At 46.3% G+C, this 18674-nt stretch overlaps 1 protein-coding gene across 5 annotated transcripts in view; it reads right to left on the bottom strand.

Annotated features, from left to right (window-relative positions):
• EXTL3 (exostosin like glycosyltransferase 3) overlaps positions 1 to 18674 on the bottom strand; it is a 133718-nt gene that overhangs the window by 46714 nt on the left and 68330 nt on the right. Inside the window, exon 1 of one of the 5 annotated variants that reach the window (XM_039461102.2) lies at positions 4192 to 4381. The exons of 3 other annotated variants lie outside the window; for them this stretch is intronic. The gene's annotated coding sequence lies outside the window, so the exon portion shown is untranslated. Of the gene's footprint in view, positions 1 to 4191; positions 4382 to 18674 lie in introns of those variants that run through there. One more of the 5 variants, XM_039461103.2, reaches the window with a different exon arrangement.

Below are 18674 nucleotides of genomic sequence, written 5' to 3'. Positions count from 1 at the left end.
GACCGGGAAGGTCTCGATCTCTTGACCTCGTGATCCACCCGCCTCGGCCTCCCAAAGTGCTGGGATTACAGGTGTGAGCCACCGTGATCAGCTTTTGAAATCAGCTTATGACTTGGGCATCCTCCTTCAACCTTCATGGGTAAATTCGGCTTGAGACATTTTACCAGCCCATCATCATTACCATCTTTCTGATTCATCAAGTCCCCTAACTGCCCAATTCCTCGTTCTTGACTCCTAAGCTGCTCATCCTTTGTTAACTCATAAATTAAGGGGTTGGACCAGATGACCTCAAAGATCCCCTCAGACTCTAGGCCCTCACTGACTTACAAGTGCCTCAATCCCAGAGCACATATACATGTTTTACTGCGGGGGGAATTTTCACTACCCTATCCACTCAAGGCATCAAGGCCATTCCCAAGATCTTCTCATTTCACCTCCAAGATTTCAAGCATAAGGCTTTCCTTTAAGGCCCCCTTTAATTTTCAACTGACCCCATTAATATTAATTTGGGATCCCACCAAGTATTTTCTCCATTCAAAGCCACTGTGCTTTTATACTTCACAGCTCAATTTCAGAAATAAAGGAAGCCAGCCAGCATGGTGGCTCATGCCTGTAATCCCAGCGCTTTAAGAGGCCAAGGAAGGTGGATCACCTGAGGTCAGGAGTTCGAGACCAGCCTGGCCATCATGGTGAAACTCTGTCCCTACTGAAAGTACAAAATTAGCCAGGTGTGGTGGCATGTACCTGTAATCCCGGCTACGCAGGAGGCTGAGGTAGTATAATTACTTAAACCTAGGAGGCAGAGATTGCAGTGAGCTGAGATGGTGCCGTTGCACTCTAGCCTGGGCAAAAAGAGCAAGATTCTGTCTCAAAAAAAAAAGAAGAAGAAAAGAAAAGAAAGAAAGAAAGAAAGCTATGCTGGAAACACTAAGTCAAAATTGCTGACATTTAAAGGCAAGTTGAAAAAGCAGCTTGAAAGGGAAAACGGTCAACAAGGCAAACATCCAGGACGTTAACCATTAATATTACTGACCAGTCCAAAAGGTATTGGACACAGGCAAATCAAGGAATATGCAAAAGGAAAGGCATGTGTGTGAGGGTGGCGCTCTAGGGCAGACTTTGGCAAGTGGCAACTGCCTGCTTTTGTAGATAGTTTCACTGGAATACAGCCTTGCTCATTCAGTCATGGATTCCGTTTGTATGGCTGTATATCGGAGATTTTCTTTCTTTTTTTTTTTGAGACTGAGTTTCCCTCTTGTCGCCCAGGATGGAGTGCAATGAGGTGATCTTGGCTCACCACAACCTCTGCCTCCCAGATTCAAGCGATTCTCCTGCCTCAGCCTCCAGAGTAGCTGGGATTACAGGCGTACACCACCATGCCCAGCTAACTTTGTATTTTTAGTAGAGACAGGGTTTCTCCATGTTGGTCAGGCTGGTCTCGAACTCCTGACCTCAGGTGATCTGCCGGCCTCAGCCTCCCAAAGTGCTGGGATTACAAGCAAGAGCCTGGCCTATGGTAGGTTTTCTTATATATTATGCATATGATGCTTTCACCCTCCAGCACTTTACAGTTCATCTTCCTCTGGCTCCACTTCCAGAATGTTAATGGGTCATTTGGGTGCATGTGAGCAGCATCCTACACTGTGCTTTACAGCCTAAGTGTGGGAGAGGGTAGCATGTTAGTAATGAGTCTCCATACTCTTCCACTATTTTCAAGATCACAGGTTTTCTAAATCCTGCGTCTCTTCTCCCTAGTAACATCACCCAAGAGGTCTGAATGATTGAAAATTTAAAAGGACTGTGCATCTGGTTCAGGCAAGAAAAGACAAGACGAAGTTTACAGGTGAGCCCACCTCTGTCCCTCTTGAGCTCACAAACTCTCTCTGCCTGGGTTATGCTATTTCCATGAAACCTCCGAAGGTGAAAAATCCTTTCTTCCCCCTTAGTCAGCTGCCTTATCATTGAAAGTCTTTGAAAGACACAGTTGCCGAAAAGGAAGAGGAAACAAAAATAAAATAGAAATATTTTAACAGGTTTTCTGAGCTAAACTGAATAACCAACAGAATGGAGTGGGCAATTTTAGGATGTTATGAAAGGTCCTGGTTTCATATTCCTTGCCTCGCTCTAGACTCGAGTAACTACATGCAAAGGCGCTCAAACCTTTACCAAGAGTAGACCTGGTGGGACCTTCATGTTTTTCCTAACACCTGCGTCGCCATCAGGGAATCCCTGGCACCCTCCTCCAGAAGACCACCAGTCTCAACTGTGACAGGCACCCCGCATCACTCCTGCAGCCCCTCATCACCCATGACCATCCACTCCACAGCTGGCCTAGGGCCCTGCAGAAAAGGACCTCTCTCTCTCTAGTCTAAGACATTCTTCTGGCTTCAAACCACCCTCTGGACTTCTCTCTCTCCTAGTAATCCATTTCTCATGTTCAGCCTGGCCCCGGACTTACTTCTGTTCATTTAAAATCTCTTTACTCTGAGGATAAAACTCTGAGGCCTAATCGCTGAACAACCCCAACTACACACCAAATATTTAATAACAGGGTTTTCCCCCATAGAAAAGCGAGAGGTGAAGGGATGCAGACACATGCCTGTCAATCATTTTTTAGGTAGTATGCCCCTCACATCTCTGGGTATTAAACACATGTTTCAGGAAGTCTAAAAAGCCACAATTCTGACTCTTCCAGAAAGCACTTAGGCTAGATTTTCTCACACTCATGAATTCTTATGATTCCTGGGGCTCCCCACAGGCAAAAGAATGGGAAATTCCCACAGGAGAAGGTATTTTTAACACACCAAATAACAGTTTAAGAAAACGGTTTTTCTTTCATCACAGAATATTTAAAAGTCCCTCTGCTAAATAGCAAGTCGCTGAGAAGGCTTCGCTTCGCTCCAAACTCTGTGCCCCGCAGTCACTATCCCAGCACACAGGACACAACGATAGTCACCGTATCAGAGTGCAGGACTCACTGCCGACCAAAATACCGAAAACTGCAGAGTCGGCATGGCTGCAACACACAAAGCCTTTAAAAACAAAAGAACACACGGGGAGCTCAGCCAGTAAAAATGAAGCTACCGAAATTGGAGAAAGAATAGGACAAAGTGACAAGAAATGCTAAAGACGCCTCTTAAGTAAATCACATACGGGGAAAAAATGGACATGTGGTGTTCTGCGCTTTCTCCTCCACCGAAAGAGTCGAACCAAGAGGACTTCATGAAGCCTTTAGAGTTTTTTTTAAAAGGGAAGGAAAACAATCCAGGTTGTGGGGAAGGGCGGGGGGGGGGGGGGTTGTGAGGCGAAGGTGGCGGGGGAGGGGCAAAATCCACAAATTTAAGTCTTCTGAGAGCCACACAGATTTTATTAATAAGAGGAATCGAACCTCTCGCTCAACGTGGGGAAGAGAAAGCAGCACCCATCCGCAGCCGGACAGCCCTGCCTCGCCTCCAAGGGGCTCGGGATCAGTGCTGTCCCGGTAGCCGGGCTCGGAGCTCGGCCGCGCACACACGCCCCGCGTCGCCCCGTCGGGTCCCGCCCGTGCAGCGCGAGGCCGGCTCTAAGGGGAGCGGGGCCTGGGCGTCAGGGTCCCGCAGCACCTGGACCCTCGGACAGGAAGCGGCTCCCCAGCCTGTGCCTCCTGAAAGGAGGCGAGCCCGGCAAAAGGAGCCAGGGGGAGGGCGGTAGGCGACTGCGTGTGGGAACAGGGGGCAGATGTGGGAGGGTGTGCACGGGAAGGGGTAGGGGAGTCCGGGGCTGCGCCTCCCGGGACAGAAGATGCTCGGGGCCGGCAGCCGGACAGACGCCGCGGCCACAGAAGGTGGAGGGCTTCAGGGAGCAGAGGCGGCTCAACAGCTGCAGCCGAGCGTCCAGGGAAAGTGGAGGCGCGTCCCGAGCAGCTCAAACTGGGGCGAGAGGGGGCGTGTGGGGGCAGGGAAGGGGTGCCCCAGCCTGGGGACCCGTTAGCCCTCCCCGCTGCCGGCCGAGGGCCCGGAGGCCTCTCCCCAGGCCCCCGAGCCGCCGGGCAGGCCTACTCCGCTCGGAGGCTGCACGCCTCCCGCAGCCGGGCAGCAGCCTCCCCTGGGCACGGCGGACCCGGTCCCTCGCGCCGCGTCCCTAGCACTCGGGGCCAGCCCAGGTACCCTCCCAGGAGCCCTTGCAGACACAGCCCCCGTTCCTCGGACTCACGCGCCGCCAGCAGCCCTACCGGCTTCCACCTCAGGGACCTGCCGCCGCCGCCGCCGCCGCTGCCTGCGCGAAAGTCGGCGTCCCAGAAGCCGCTCTGGCTGCCGGCCGCCCGCCTTCCAGGCCGCGCCAGATCCGCCGCTCCCCCTGCCGGCCGGCAGCCATTTCCGACAGGCGACTGCGGAACTTGCCGAAGGGCGCCGCGCCGGAAATGGCCGAAGCCGGCGTTCGCGCGCGGGGGCGCGGACGCGGACGCGGGGGTGCGCTACCTACTTTCCCAACCGCGTCGGAAGACCGCCGAGGCCTCCCGTTGCGCCGCGGGGACAGCCGGGTCGGGGGTGCGGGACGGGGCGCCGGGAATTGTGGGAGGCGCGGGGTACGCGCGGACCGCCCTCGGAGCCCCGGGACCCGCGCCTTGCAAAGGCCGCCAGGCCTGGTCGAGAAGACCCGGCCGCGGAGTGCGGGGAGGATGCTCCCTGCCGCGCTGGAACCCGGTCTGGCCTCGGAGCCACCGCCGCTTCCGCAGGGGCGCAGGCGTAGGGAAAGGCAAGTCACAAACCCCGGAGTCTGTAACTCCCCAGAGAAAAGGCCTCCAAGGACGGGCCCTGCGCGCGGCAACGGCCTGCAGTTTTTAAAGCCCTTTGACTATTTCCCAACAAAGACACCGCCGGGCGGCTTGGATGCTTCGGAAAATCCTGGGGCTTTGCAAAAACAACAGGTTAATCCCGTCGTGTGGGATGATCACCAGAACAAGACAGGAAAGGCCACCGTGTCAGTGCTGAAGAGCCAGCCCCTGTGAGCCTCGACGTGCACGTTTTCCACAGTCCCAAGGAACACGTGACTGTTTCCACACTTGCGAAATCAGGACGAGACCTCTTGGATCGTGGAACACGGGATGGGGGTGGGAGCAGGCACCCTACCTGATCACCAGGCTTAACTCCGAAACCAGTTTGTAAAACCTGTAACTGCAGTATGAGCTACGATCCAATTTGCCTCGACATATTTTTAAAAATGATTTTAATCCCCAGAGCACAGGGGTTCTCCAGGGTTTCCTCGCCAGGGAACACACAGGGCCTGGAGAAACCGAGGAGAGCATGGCCAGGCTGGCTTCTGGCCCTGCGCTTGGGTGGTCGGCTGCCTTTAGAAGAACTGCACCCCAGAGACAGGCTCGCATTGCCGAGCTTATCCACTCGCCCTTCCTGGAGCCCAGGTCCAGTGCTCTAGCGAGGAGGCTGAGAAAACGCTGAAGACTGATGCCCACGGGGGACAGCTTGGGCTAAGGATACCGTCTGCAAAACAAAACTTGAAAAACCCATAGCAACCTGTTTTCTAGAGCACCCTCTTCGTCTCTCCACCCCCAAACCAGTCCCTGCGCGGATCCTCCTTTTCCTTTCCTCTTTCTCTTGCTCTCCCCTCTCCTATTCACTCTTTTCCTCTCCTTTCCTCTTGATCACTACAAACAAACGCTTTCCAAGTCCTACCACCATCAGATGTATACATGCAACTCCTTACTGTTACCAATTTGTTGAGGAAAGTCAAGAGAGGGGGAGGCAAAGTTTCAAACTCGGGAGCATTGCAGGAAATGAAAATGGAGTGAGTGTTGCCCAGATATCATGAATTGTTTTTTTTTTTTTTTTTTTAACAGTTCCTCTACTTCGTTCTTCCTCCAAAGGTAAGTGATGGCAGCAGGCAGGGGGTTGACAGTGTGGGAGGAGACACCACAGAAGACAGGGAAGAACTGCCAGGCCCTGGTTCATCTCCACACTGGCTAGAGGACATGCAGGTACCTGCTACCTGTTGGACTCAGTCTATTACGTTGGAGTTGCTGCCTTTAACCTTGCCTTATTTGCTTAAGATGATGAAGCTGGCTGGGATCACGCCTGTCATCCCAGCACTTTGAGAGGCCGAGACAGGTGGATCACGAGGTCAGGAGGTCGAGACCAGCCTGCCCAACATGGTAAAACGCCGTCTCTACCAAAAATACAGAAATTAGCTGGGCATAGTGGCACACGCCTATAATCCTAGCTACTTGGGAGGCTAAGGCAGGAGAATTGCTTGAACCCGGGAGGCCGAGGTTCTCAGTGAGCTGAGATCGTGCCACTGCACTCCAGCCTGGTGACAGAGCAAGACTGTCTCTGGGGGGAAAAAAAAAATACGTGAAGCTTTAGAAAGAACTGGGGTAGTCACCTGCTCCTGAGCCCCCTCCGCCTTTAATCTTGTGAGCCTACACTCTCCTGCTCCTCCCTCAGTCTCCTCTAGCTCCTGTTCCTTCTCCTACCTTGTGTTCTCTGCCAGTGATATGACTTGGGCTTCTTTCTTCTTCCTCCTCACACTCTCTTCTTGCTAATTGCAGCCACTTTCACTGTATCATCTTCACCTGCAAGCTGATCCTTTGTAGCAGAGCTAGGGGCCATGCTGCCCAGAAGCACTCTGGACAGCCTCACATGATCATCATATTTGTTTTTTTGGACACAGGGTCTCGCTCTGTTGCCCACCCTGGAGTGCAGTATCGTAGTGGCATTATGACTGTTCGCACTCGCCTTGGCGTCCCTGGGCTCAGGTGAAACTCTTGCCTCCCTCTGGAGTAGCTGGAACCATAGATGCCCACCACTGTGCCTAATTTTTGTGGGGTTTGTTTTTTGTTTTTGAGACGGAGTCTCACTCTTGTTGCCCAGGCTGGAGTGCAGCTCACGGCAAACGATCTTGACTCACGGCAAACGCCACCTCCTGGGTTCAAGTGATTCTCCTGCCTCAGCCTCCAGAGTAGCTGGGATTACAGGCAGGCACTACCACGCCTGGCTAATTTTTGTATTTTTACTAGAGATAGGGTTTCACCATGTTGGCCAGGCTGGTCTCGAACTCCTGACCTCAAGTGATCTGTCTGCCTCAGCCTCCCAAAGTGCTGGATTACAGGCATGACCCACCATGCCTAGCCCAGTTGTTTTTTTTGTTTTTTTTGTTTTTTTTTTGATAAAGACAGGATTTAACCATGTTGACCAGGCTGGTCTCTAAACTCCTGAGCTCAAGCAGTCTGCCTGCCTTGGCATCCCAAGGTGCTAGGATAACAGGCATGGCCACCACTCAGGGCTATCATCACCCTATTAATACATACTTAATGAATACTTAATTGCCAGGCAATAAGCTAAACTCTTTATATGCACTGTCTCATTTTAATCCTTACAGGGAGTTAACAGCTACAGACAGGGAACTGAGAAGCTAAATACATAAGGTGCCCAACACCACAGAGCATGGAGCAAAGAACATATGGGACTCAAGTCTTCCTAACTTGTGAGCTCATATTCTGACCAGAACAATCTGGCTATCTTAAACTTAATATAGCCCAAACGGAACTCATCTTTATCCATTCCCACTTTGCACTCCTCAGATGCCCTTATTTAATAAATAACATTACCTTTATCTTTCCTAACCCAGAAAATCAAAACTTGGCATCATCTTCAACTTCTCTCTTTCCCCTCACATTCAGTCAGTTTCCAAGACTTAAAGCCTTTACTTGTAGGCTCTCTACCATCCAGCCTCTACAATTTCACGCCTACATCCCATTCTCATTCCCAAATCCCCGTAACTCCTCTCCTGGCCCATCCCTTAACACTGAAATTCCTGGCTTGGAAAATACGGTCCCATTCACAGCAGCTGTCCTCAAGAAGGAAGCCAAGGCAACAGTATGCACGGTGAAGTGAGTCTTCACTGATCTCTCCATATTTTGACATTTTACAGCACTTATTATCTCTACTTTGCATTTTGGAACTGAATCCAAAATAGTTTTGCATTGTTGTTTAGCAATCATGTATGTAGACATTTTTTTTTTTCTTTTTGGAGACAGAGTCTGGCTCTCTCACCCAGGCTGGAGTGCAGTGGTACCCAAGTAGCTGGGAATACAGGCACATGCCACCACACCTGGCTAATTTATTTTTAGTAGAGATGGGGTTTCACCATGTTGCCCAGGCTGGTCTTGAACTCTTGAGCTCAGGCAATCTGCCCATCTCAGCCTCCCAAAGTGCTGGGATTACAGGCATCAGCCACCATGCCCAGCCTGCCATGTATGTAGATCTTTATTCACATCCAGAAATTAGGAAAAGCAGGATGCATTGAGCCTTTGGTACCCAGCACAGCAGGAGGCTGTGAGTCTTCTGTCTGGAGCACAGTCACAAGGACAGAGCATCAGCAGCATCCAGGCTCCTTCTGGCTCCAAATTTTAAACTCCCATGAGACAGACATCATTGGCCCAGCTTGGGTCACATGCCCACCCCTTTAATCAATCAGCTTTGGCCAAGCAGCAGGCCAGCCTGGTCCAAACATGGCAGCTGGAGGCCTCACCAGTAAACAGAGCTTGTTCCCAAAAAAGGGAGGCACACACCATTCATTTGTTTATTCAATCAATCAGCAAACAGTTGAGCATCTATAGAGATAATATGGAAGGTTCTACTATGTACACAAAATGTGTAAAACATGGCCCTGCCCGCACACCATGAAAGTCACCACATAAAAAGAAACCACCAGATAAAAAGCATAACAGTATTCATAAGTACTCATGAGTGACCATCAATTCAGTTATACATGATGGAGTATCATTCATGATACCTAGTATAAACCACTGGCAGTAAAAGTAGTCAGCAGCAATGCGTACATGATCAAAAGAAGCTCCCAGCAACACCATTTACACAAAAAGAGAAAAGTACCCAGGTGTCCATCAGAGGTAGACCAGAGAAACAAAATACAAAATATAATACTGTGCAAATGGCTCACACCTACAAACCAACCTAGCACTTTGGGAGGCCAAGGCGGGCAGATCGCTTGAGGTCAGGAATTTGAGACCATCCTGACCAACATGTAAAACCTTGTCTCTACTAAAAATACAAAGATTAGCCAGGCATGGTGACATGTGTAATCCCAACTACTAGGGAGGCTGAGGCAAGAGAATCGCCTGAACCTGGGAGGCCGAGGTTACAGTGAGCTGAGATTGTGTCACTGCACTCCAACCTGGATGACAGAGCAAGAGTCCATCTCAAAAAAAAAAAAAAAAAAAGCGTATATATAGTGTATGCATGCACAGAATACAGCAATAAGAATGAATGCTCTACAAATATACACAATATTGCTGACACAATACAATGTTAAAAGCATCCAGACACACAGAAATGTGTATGGTATATGATTCCATTGATAGAAAGCTTAAAAACAGAAAACGAATCCACCCTTACGGAGTCTTCAGTAAGGGGAACAAAAGGGGCCATCTGGGCAGCGATAATGCTGTTTCTTAAGCTGTGTGCTGGATTCACGGGTGTGTTTAGTCTGTTACATTCATCAAGCTTACACTTCCCATACATCCTCTTTTCTGTATGTATGTCATCCTTCAATAAAAAGATTTTTTTTTTTTTGAGACGGAGTTTCGCTCTTGTTAACCCAGGCTGGAGTACAATGGCACGATCTCGGCTCACCGCAACCTCCGCCTGCTGGGTTCAGGCAATTCTCCTGCCTCAGCCTCCTAAGTAGCTGGGATTACAGGCACACGCCACCATGCCCAGCTAATTTTTTGTATTTTTAGTAGAGACGGGGTTTCACCATGTTGACCAGGATGGTCTCGATCTCTTGACCTCGTGATTCACCCGCCTCGGCCTCCCAAAGTGCTGGGATTACAGGCTTGAGCCACCGCGCCCGGCCAATAAAAAGATTTTTAAAAATAACTGGGCTTGTGTGATGGCTACACCTGTAATCCCAGCTCTTTGGGAGGCCGATATGGGAGGAGAACTTAGGTCCAGGAGCTTGACCAGCTTGGGCAACACAGGAAAACCCTGTCTCTACAAAAAATTTTTAAAAGCCTGGCATGGTGGCACCCTTAAGTGGCTGAGGTAGGAGGATTGGTGAGCCAGGAGGTTGAGGCTGCAGTGAGCTGTGGTTGCACCACTGCACTCCAGCCTGGGTGACAAAGCGAGACCATGTCTTAAAAAAATAAAATAAACAATATGCACTAAAAGTAAGACACCTTTAACCTCCCTTGAACATCAGTGCCACGATTATCCTAGAGTTGCCAATTATTGCCACATTCCCCGCCACCACCACCACCATTATGTCCCCTTCTTAGAAACACAAGACACCAGGCCCTTTGGAAGGAACCACTATATTTACCGCATGATCTCCTCCCCCCTGGTCCCAGCTGACTGGACTTCTTACCTGGAAATGTGAGAACAGGTCACTGTAACTGAGTCACATGTCAGAGAGAGTGCTTGATCTAATGATTTACACAGATTTGAGGGAAAGAATTGCTGGGCATGCGCACAGTTGGTAAGCCTAGAAAGCTGGTCTGCAAAAATAGAAACAAATCCACCATAGATGGTGGGAGAAGGCTCAGAGGCTATTCACATTGACCTCTGGTACCCACATGTTCCAGCTGACATGGAGTATCCATGCGATTGCTTATGTAGCCTTATTATTTTTTAAAAATCCTCATAATCCTAGCACTTCGGAAGGCTGAAATGGGTGGATCACAAGGGCAGGAATCCAAAATCAGCCTGGCCAAGATGGGGAAACCCCATCTCTACTAAATATGCAAAAATTCCTAGCTACTCAGGAAGCTGAGGGAGAGAAGCACTTGAACCCAGGAGGCAGAAGTTGCAATGAACTGAGATCGTGCCACTGCACTCCAGCCTGGGCAACAAGAGCAAAACTCCGTCTCAAAAAAAAAAAAAAAAAAAAAAAAAATACTCATTTACTTGAGCTAATATGAATACATTTCTGTCCCTCGCCCCAAACATGGCCCTGACTAAAGATACCACATTCTTCCCTGGAAGTAACTAAGTAGTTACTTTATTTTTGTTTGTTTGGAGACATAGTCTCACTCTGTCACCCAGGCTGAAGTGCAGTGGCGCGATCTCGGCTCACTGTTGGCAACCTCTGCCTCCTAGGTTCAAGCAATTCTCCTACTTCAGCCTCCCAAGTAGCTGGGATTACAGGCATGTGCCATCAGAGCCAGCTAATTTTTTGCATTTTTAGTAGAGAGGGTTTTGCCATGTTGCCTAGTCTGGTCGCAAACTCCTGAGCTCAGGCAATCTGCCTGCTTTGGCCTCCCAAAGTGCTAGGATTACAGGCGTGAACCACCGGCCCTGACCCCTAAGTAGTTATTTCAGAGTCACACTCAGCACTTAGCATGTGTCAGCCCATGTGCTCCTTCAACGACCCTAAACAATAAGAACTGTTATTATTTCTTCGTCACAGATGAGAAAACTGAAGTCCAGGGAGGTTAACTAATTTGCCAAAATCATCAACCTAGTAAGTGGTGGTGCCAGGTTTTAGACCCCAACAGTCTAACTCCAGAGTCTGAAACTCTACCAACTCTGCTCTACTGTGGTGCAGGAGAAATGCTGACCATGGTGATATGAACTGTCTGTTGCATTAGTAGGTTCAGTGAAGGCTTTGATTTGTTAAATGAGTTCAAATGTAGAAATGATACAAAAGATCAGCTGTCTAGAGAAGCTGGTGTGCACATGTCTTTCACAAGGGAACTATCGTTTGAGGTGTAAAAGCTAGAGACATGTAAACTGTATAGAGTATGACAAATATACCAAACAAGTCTGTGTTCTCTTACCAAGAAACTATTTTACAGATTTCAGCAGATGCTCTCTTGGGGGCCCCGACTGATTGCTTATTTTTCCCCAAGTGTTTAATATCCAGGAGTAGGGAGTTTGAGTCCCAGGCAAGGAGAAACTGGTGATAACCATTACTTCAAGTGTCCGGGAGGGAGGTGCCTGGGTCATCTTCCAGGCGAATGGCCAGTCCCACAATCCACTCAGCAAGCTTTCCAGATCACTCTCAAACAAGCCATTGGTGACCACCAGCAATCTTCAAAAGGAATGATCAGTGAGGTTAAGTCAGATAAGAATTTAGTCTATCTGTTGCAAGGCTTTGATTTTAAAGAAAGTGCTGACACTCACTATTCAAGATCTTTTCTATACATAAATGACTGAGCAATTTTGTGGCTTATAATTAGAACAAAGCACGACAATTTCTAGATTGAGGTTCCAAGGTTACTCCTCTCTTTGGTCTATCAGCACCAAAAAGACAAAAAGGTCATCTTCTAAGGCTCCAGGGGTAGCACTCATTACCCTGATAAATGGCCCATTTAGAAGTCCTGGCTTTGATGTTACTTTTTAAAGGTGGTTGCTTTTTGTCTGGCCAAAGGTGGGGCCATTTGGGTGGCCCACAGATAATTTGAGGCAAGAACACTGAGTTAACATCAGTTTTAAGTCAAAACACATTTTATTGCTAAAAGAGTATTTGTTAACTCATTACCTCTTTTATTGCTAAAAGAGTATTTGTTAACTCATGTCATAGTATTCTCTGCCTGGCCATGTGGCTGTAAAAAAAAAAAACATTCAAGTTTCACATCAGAAAGCTTAGCCTGATTCAAAAATGTTATCTGCAGCTGGGTGCTGTGGCTCATGCCTGTAATCCCAGCACTTTTGGGAGGCTGAGATGGTGGATCACCTGAGTTCAGGAGTTCAAGACCAGACGGACCAACATGGCACAACTCCGACTCTTCTGAAAATACAAAAATCAGGTGGGTGTGGTGGCAGGCACCCTGTAATCCCAGCTACTTGGGAGGCTGAGGCAAGAGAATTGCTTGAACCTAGGAGGCGGAGATTGCAGTTAGCTGAGATTGAAACATTGCACTCCATCCTGGGCGACAGAGTGAGATTCCATCTCAAAAAAAAAAAAAAAAAAAAAAAAAAAAAAAGCTGTTATCTGTGTAACACACCTAACCTGTAATGACCAATTAAGAGTCAAATTAGCTAGCACCAACAGCAGGTATCAAAATGCCATCAAAAATTCCTAGGCTTGCACCTACAAATGTTCCCTAAGGCAAGCATAAACGCATCTAACATTTACCCTAAATTATGCCAGTGAGTAGCAAAAATGTGCTCAGTTAGACGCAACATGTCACAACATGGTCTGACTGTTGGAAGAACTTAGTGCAGTGAGAGCTATACCCAGAGGAAAGAAGTAAAATTAGGCAGAGTGTTGATGGCTGAGTTCCAGTGTCACATTTATATACAGCTCAGTGACTCTAGAATTGTCCTTACACCAAAAGAAAAGTTATTCATGTCTTCAAAAAATAACTGCTCACTACTTTCATTTAAATATGCCTTGTGTTAACAAGGCATTCCAACCGAAAACTGGCAAAATTCATAGAGGTTCTCAAAGAACATCAATTAGCTTCTTAGTCAACCAATTTGGCTGTAAAATCAAAACCAAAAGCGCAATTTCCAAAACTAACTATGCTAAATACTTTTAGATATATATATATAACTTGTTCATAACATTTGGACTTTATGTATGGAATGAAACAGTAGTTTTCACCAAAGGGATTATCAAAATAAAAAAAGTATAGGTATGCCAGGCGCGGTGGCTCACGCCTGTAATCCCAGCACTTTGGGAGGCCGAGGTGGGTGGATCACGAGGTCGAGAGATCGAGACCATCCTGGTCAACATGGTGAAACCCCGTCTCTACTAAAAATACAAAAAAATTAGCTGGGCATGGTGGCACATGCCTGTAATCCCAGCTACTCAGGAGGCTGAGGCAAGAGAATTGCTTGAACCCAGGAGGCGGAGGTTGCGGTGAGCCGAGATCGCGCCATTGCACTCCAGCCTGGGTAACAAGAGCGAAACTCCGTCTCAAAAAAAAAAAAAAAAAAAGAGTATAGGTTTTAAACCGATTGATGAAGATCTGCAACAAGATTTAATCGCAGAGAAAGATTTCCCTTATTTTCTTAAATATTACTCAAAATTAATTATCAATCTAAACGGTGACAGCATGATTCTAGTAGGGTCCAAGTCAACCCCAGAACAAAATAATAATTGATCCCTTCCCCAACCCAAGCCTTCAGCCTTGCAAACACTAGGTCATAGATTAAAAAATGGAACCAAATGAAAATGTGACCACATTTCTACAAATCCATCAATTGGAGGGCAAAACACTAACAATCCAAAGTCTATCTCTAATGGATAGAATGTCAGATATTTCACCCTCATGTCAAAAGAAACATGTATAATTACATTATCTAAGTTACTAAGAAAAGCATATCTTTAAGGTGAAGAGGTGATTATTTAGAAAAGGATACTTGACATCAATGAAGCAAATAATCAAAAAACATATTAAATATCTGTGAAGTTTATGAACTATGAAAGCTGTTTAAAAGCTAATGTCAGGGGGTGGGAGGCTAGGGGAGGGTTAGCATTAGGAGAAATACCTAATGTAGATGACGAGGGGATGGATGCAGGAAACCACCCTGGCACATATATACCTATGTAACAAACCTGCATGCTCTGCACATGTGCCCCAGAACTTAAAGTATAATAAAAAGAAATAATAAAATAAAAGGTCATGCTGAGACTTGTATTACTTTTATGTACATTTAACCAGGCTGCAGTAATGCTCTATTTATCTTTATTCATTAATTAGCTTAAATAATAAAAATCTAAATATTAGTAGGAACACAGGTAGCAAAAAAAAAAAAAATCACAAAAACTGATACATTAAATATTTGTCAACTCTTTGGCTTCTATCCAGCTCATGAGCACAATTTTATAAAATTGCTGTCTCTATGTGTCAACCATTTCAAGTCCTTCTTTTTCACTTACTTTAAACTATTATGTTTCCACACGATTCTCATAGTCATCTCGAAAGTTACTGGAGCACCCTATGGTGTAGCTCAGCGGTTCCTGAGTAACCATTTGTGAACCAAGATAGGATGAAGTTTTCATCAGTCCACAGTCAAATGTGAAAAGCTCTGACAAGTTTGTGAGGTTTTTTTTTTTTGTTTTTTGTTTGTTTGTTTGTTTTTTGAGGCGGAGTTTCGCTCTTGTTACCCAGGCTGGAGTGCAATGGTGCGATCTCGGCTCACCGCAACCTCCGCCTCCCGGGTTCAGGCAATTCTCCTGCCTCAGCCTCCTGAGTAGCTGGGATTACAGGCATGTGCCACCATGCCCAGCTAATTTTTTGCACTTTTAGTAGAGACGGGGTTTCACCATGTTGACCAGGATGGTCTCGATCTCTTGACCTCGTGATCCACCCGCCTCGGCCTCCCAAAGTGCTGGGATTACAGGCTTGAGCCACCGCGCCTGGCCAAGTTTGTGAGTTTTTAACAAAGTTGAATGATTCTATTGAAAGGATTAGCCTTTATTCTGAGATTATATCCTTCTCCCTTTTTTAATGTTAAAATGTGTTTTTATGAAATGATCGTGGTAGTGGTCAACGGCAGCTTTTTCTTTTTCTTTCTCACTTAACAAAACACTGAAATATACTAATTTTGGTATCCCCTCTCCAGTTATTTTTTATTTTACTGGTTTATTAAATCTAAAAATTTGTTAACTGTAATACCAGTCTAGCCTGTCTAACAACACACATATATATTAAGACATACACTTCCCACCATCTCACCCCCCAACACAAAATACGTTTGGAGACTCCCATGGCATCCAGCCTCTGAAAGGGCCCCCAGTGATCCCTGCCCCCTGGTATTCACACTGGTGTGAAGTCTCCACCCACACCATAACCAGGGTCCATCTGTGCGGCCCATGGAGCACAGCAAAAGTGATGGCATGTCACTCCCAGGATTAAGAGACATGAGACATTCCAGCTTCCATCTTGGTTGCTTTCTCCTTCTCCGATCACGCTAGGAGAAACTCACTGCCATGTTGTGAGACAGTATGGAGAGGCCCAGGTGAGGGACTGAGGCTTCCTGCCAACAGCCACAGGCATACGATTGAGAACAGATCCTCCAGTGCCAGTCAAGCCTTCAGATAACTGCAGTCTCATGAAAGACCCTGCACCAAAACCACCTAGCTTGACAAAATAATCTGAACAACAAACCCCCATGACACAAGTTTACCTATAACAAACCTGCATGTGTACCCCTGAACTTAAAACAAAAACAATTTTTGCTCCAAGCAATAGGAAGAAAAAAAAAAAAGAAAGAAGAAACTAACTAACAAAACCACCACCACCACCACCAACAACAACAACAAACACCCAGCTAAGCCACTTCGGAATTCCTAACCTACAGAAACTGTGAAATAATAAATATTTGTATTTTCAAAATTAGCTGGGTATGGTGGCGGATACCTATAATCCCAGCTATTTGGGAGGCTGAGGCATGAGAATCACTTGAACCCAGGAAGCAGAGGTTGCAGTGAGCTGGGATCATGCCACTGCACTCCAGCCTGGGTGACAGAGTGAGACTGTCTTAAAAAAAAAAAAAAGAAGAAAGGGCCGGGCGCGGTGGCTCAAGCCTGTAATCCCAGCACTTTGGGAGGCCGAGGCGGGTGGATCACAAGGTCAAGAGATCGAGACCATCTTGGTCAACATGGTGAAACCCCGTCTCTACTAAAAATACAAAAAAAATAGCTGGGCATGGTGGCGCGTGCCTGTAATCCCAGCTACTCAGGAGGCTGAGGCAGGAGAATTGCCTGAACCCAGGAGGCGGAGGTTGCGGTGAGCCGAGATCGCGCCATTGCACTCCAGCCTGGGTAACAAGAGCGAAACTCCGTCTCAAAAAAAAAAAAAAAAAAAAAAAAAAAGAAGAAAGAAAGGTCTAGAATATTTTTTTTAATTAAAATTAAATAAATAAATATTTGTACTTTCAACCACCAAGTTTGAGATAATTTGTTATGGAGCAATAGCTAATAAATACAACCCTTTAATCCTATTTCAGCTGCAAAACGAACATCCCTGTAGCCCCCCAGGAAGGCAATTCGGTACAGTGCAGAAACTGTTATTTATGGCTGAGTTAGAAGAGAGATCAGATCAGCAAAGCCTGTGATCTCCTTTACCCTGGCTTTAGTTTACATACTCTTTCTTCTCTGTTGCTTTTTCTGCTTTTCTTGTATTGACCAGAATACTCAGTAAACCGAATAATCCATCTCTAGCAAGGAAACCAATCCTACAAGTTTATGTGCTTAAAGGAATTACCTTATGTAAATATGGTATTTTATGAAATTTTAGAAAACTGGTGAATTTCTATTGACAGAATCCCTAACCCCAGCTGTCCTAATCTTTGTTAGACTCATCCCATCCTCAAAAGAGGAGCGTGTCTTATATTTCACTAAGAAAGTAGAAAACAACATATATGAACTCTTTGAAATGTCTTCCTTCTACCTTTAAGCCTATCTATAAGTATTGAGGTGAAAAACTATTATTTTAGTAGATACTAAAGTTTTTCTTAGAATGGAAAATGTCTTATTTAGGAAACTACTTTGAAATGACATTTTAAGTATGGAAGAAGAGAAGATGGCTTAGAATAAAACTCTGAAGCAAAGAGACAGCTAGTCAGATCTACATTTTTTAAAATCCAAAAAACATGGGGACTGAGGAGAGGAAATGGGGGCGGATAAGAAGAGATGGGGCTCAAATAACAGTGTGGGAGGCTGGAGCTGGGGGGAGAGAGTTCCCAGTGATAGGGGAGCTGGAGAATGTTTAAAATAGAGGTATCTATTGTCAGAATTTTAAGTTATTTGTGTTGCTAAGGATATATAATCCCCTCAGCCTTCTGTAATATCTGTCACATGCACAAATGCCTTATGTGAGTGATTTAGGGGAGAAATAAGAAAAAAGATTGCGAGAGGCTGAGTTCCACAACTTGATCAGCAAAGAACCAAGAAATGAGAACAGCCACAGAGTTCAGTTACAAGTAAGATAAAGAATTTAGTGGAAGCAGACACTCAAAGCCAAAGAAACCATAAGAAGAGGAGCTTCCAGGAATTCACAGAAATCTTGGACTGAGTTTCCCAATGGATGCGGAATGGGGACTTAAGCCAATGTTACTCAAATCTTAGAAAAGAATGTTGCCTTTAGCTGACAGCTGAGTACATATTCATTGATTCTTCTTCCATCATCTATTCTGGCCCTTGTCAAAGAGATGTCCCTAACTCCTTTCTGAAAGTTAGGTGCTTCAGTTTTGAATGTGATCTAATATCCTTCCTTTAAATCTTGGTTGATCAATTATTCTCTTTGCTATATACATGGTCAATATCCTCCTCACTATAGGGTTTTACTCCCAATCTGTTTGTAAACAGGCTCAGGCTCAGGGATAGGGGGGAAATAAGAGAATAACTCAGCTCAAGCTATCATCATCTTACAATACTGGCATTCAACCCAGACAGATTTAGATGTGAATCCGCGTTCCACTATGTATTCATGGTAGAACACCTTAGGCATATTACATAACCTCTCTGTACTCTCTCCACTACAGTTTCCTCATCAGAACATGGGGATAATAATGGTACCTACCTCATTGGAGTATTGTAAGGATCATCCCAGATAATGCATGTAAATTGCTGGCCCAGGGCCTGGTATACAGTAAGCCTTCAGTAACATCAACTGCTGTCATCACCATTTGCCCAAATTCTTAAGAATCATCTCAGGCTGGGCACAGTGGCTCACTCCTATAATCCCAGCACTTTGAGAGGAAGAGGTG

The sequence above is a fragment of the Saimiri boliviensis genome, chromosome 13 (genome assembly GCF_048565385.1).
Source record: "Saimiri boliviensis isolate mSaiBol1 chromosome 13, mSaiBol1.pri, whole genome shotgun sequence".
Classification (NCBI taxonomy): Eukaryota; Metazoa; Chordata; class Mammalia; order Primates; family Cebidae; genus Saimiri; species Saimiri boliviensis.
The sequence above is the reverse complement of the archived record's forward strand: the minus strand, read 5'-3'. Positions and strand labels throughout refer to the sequence as shown.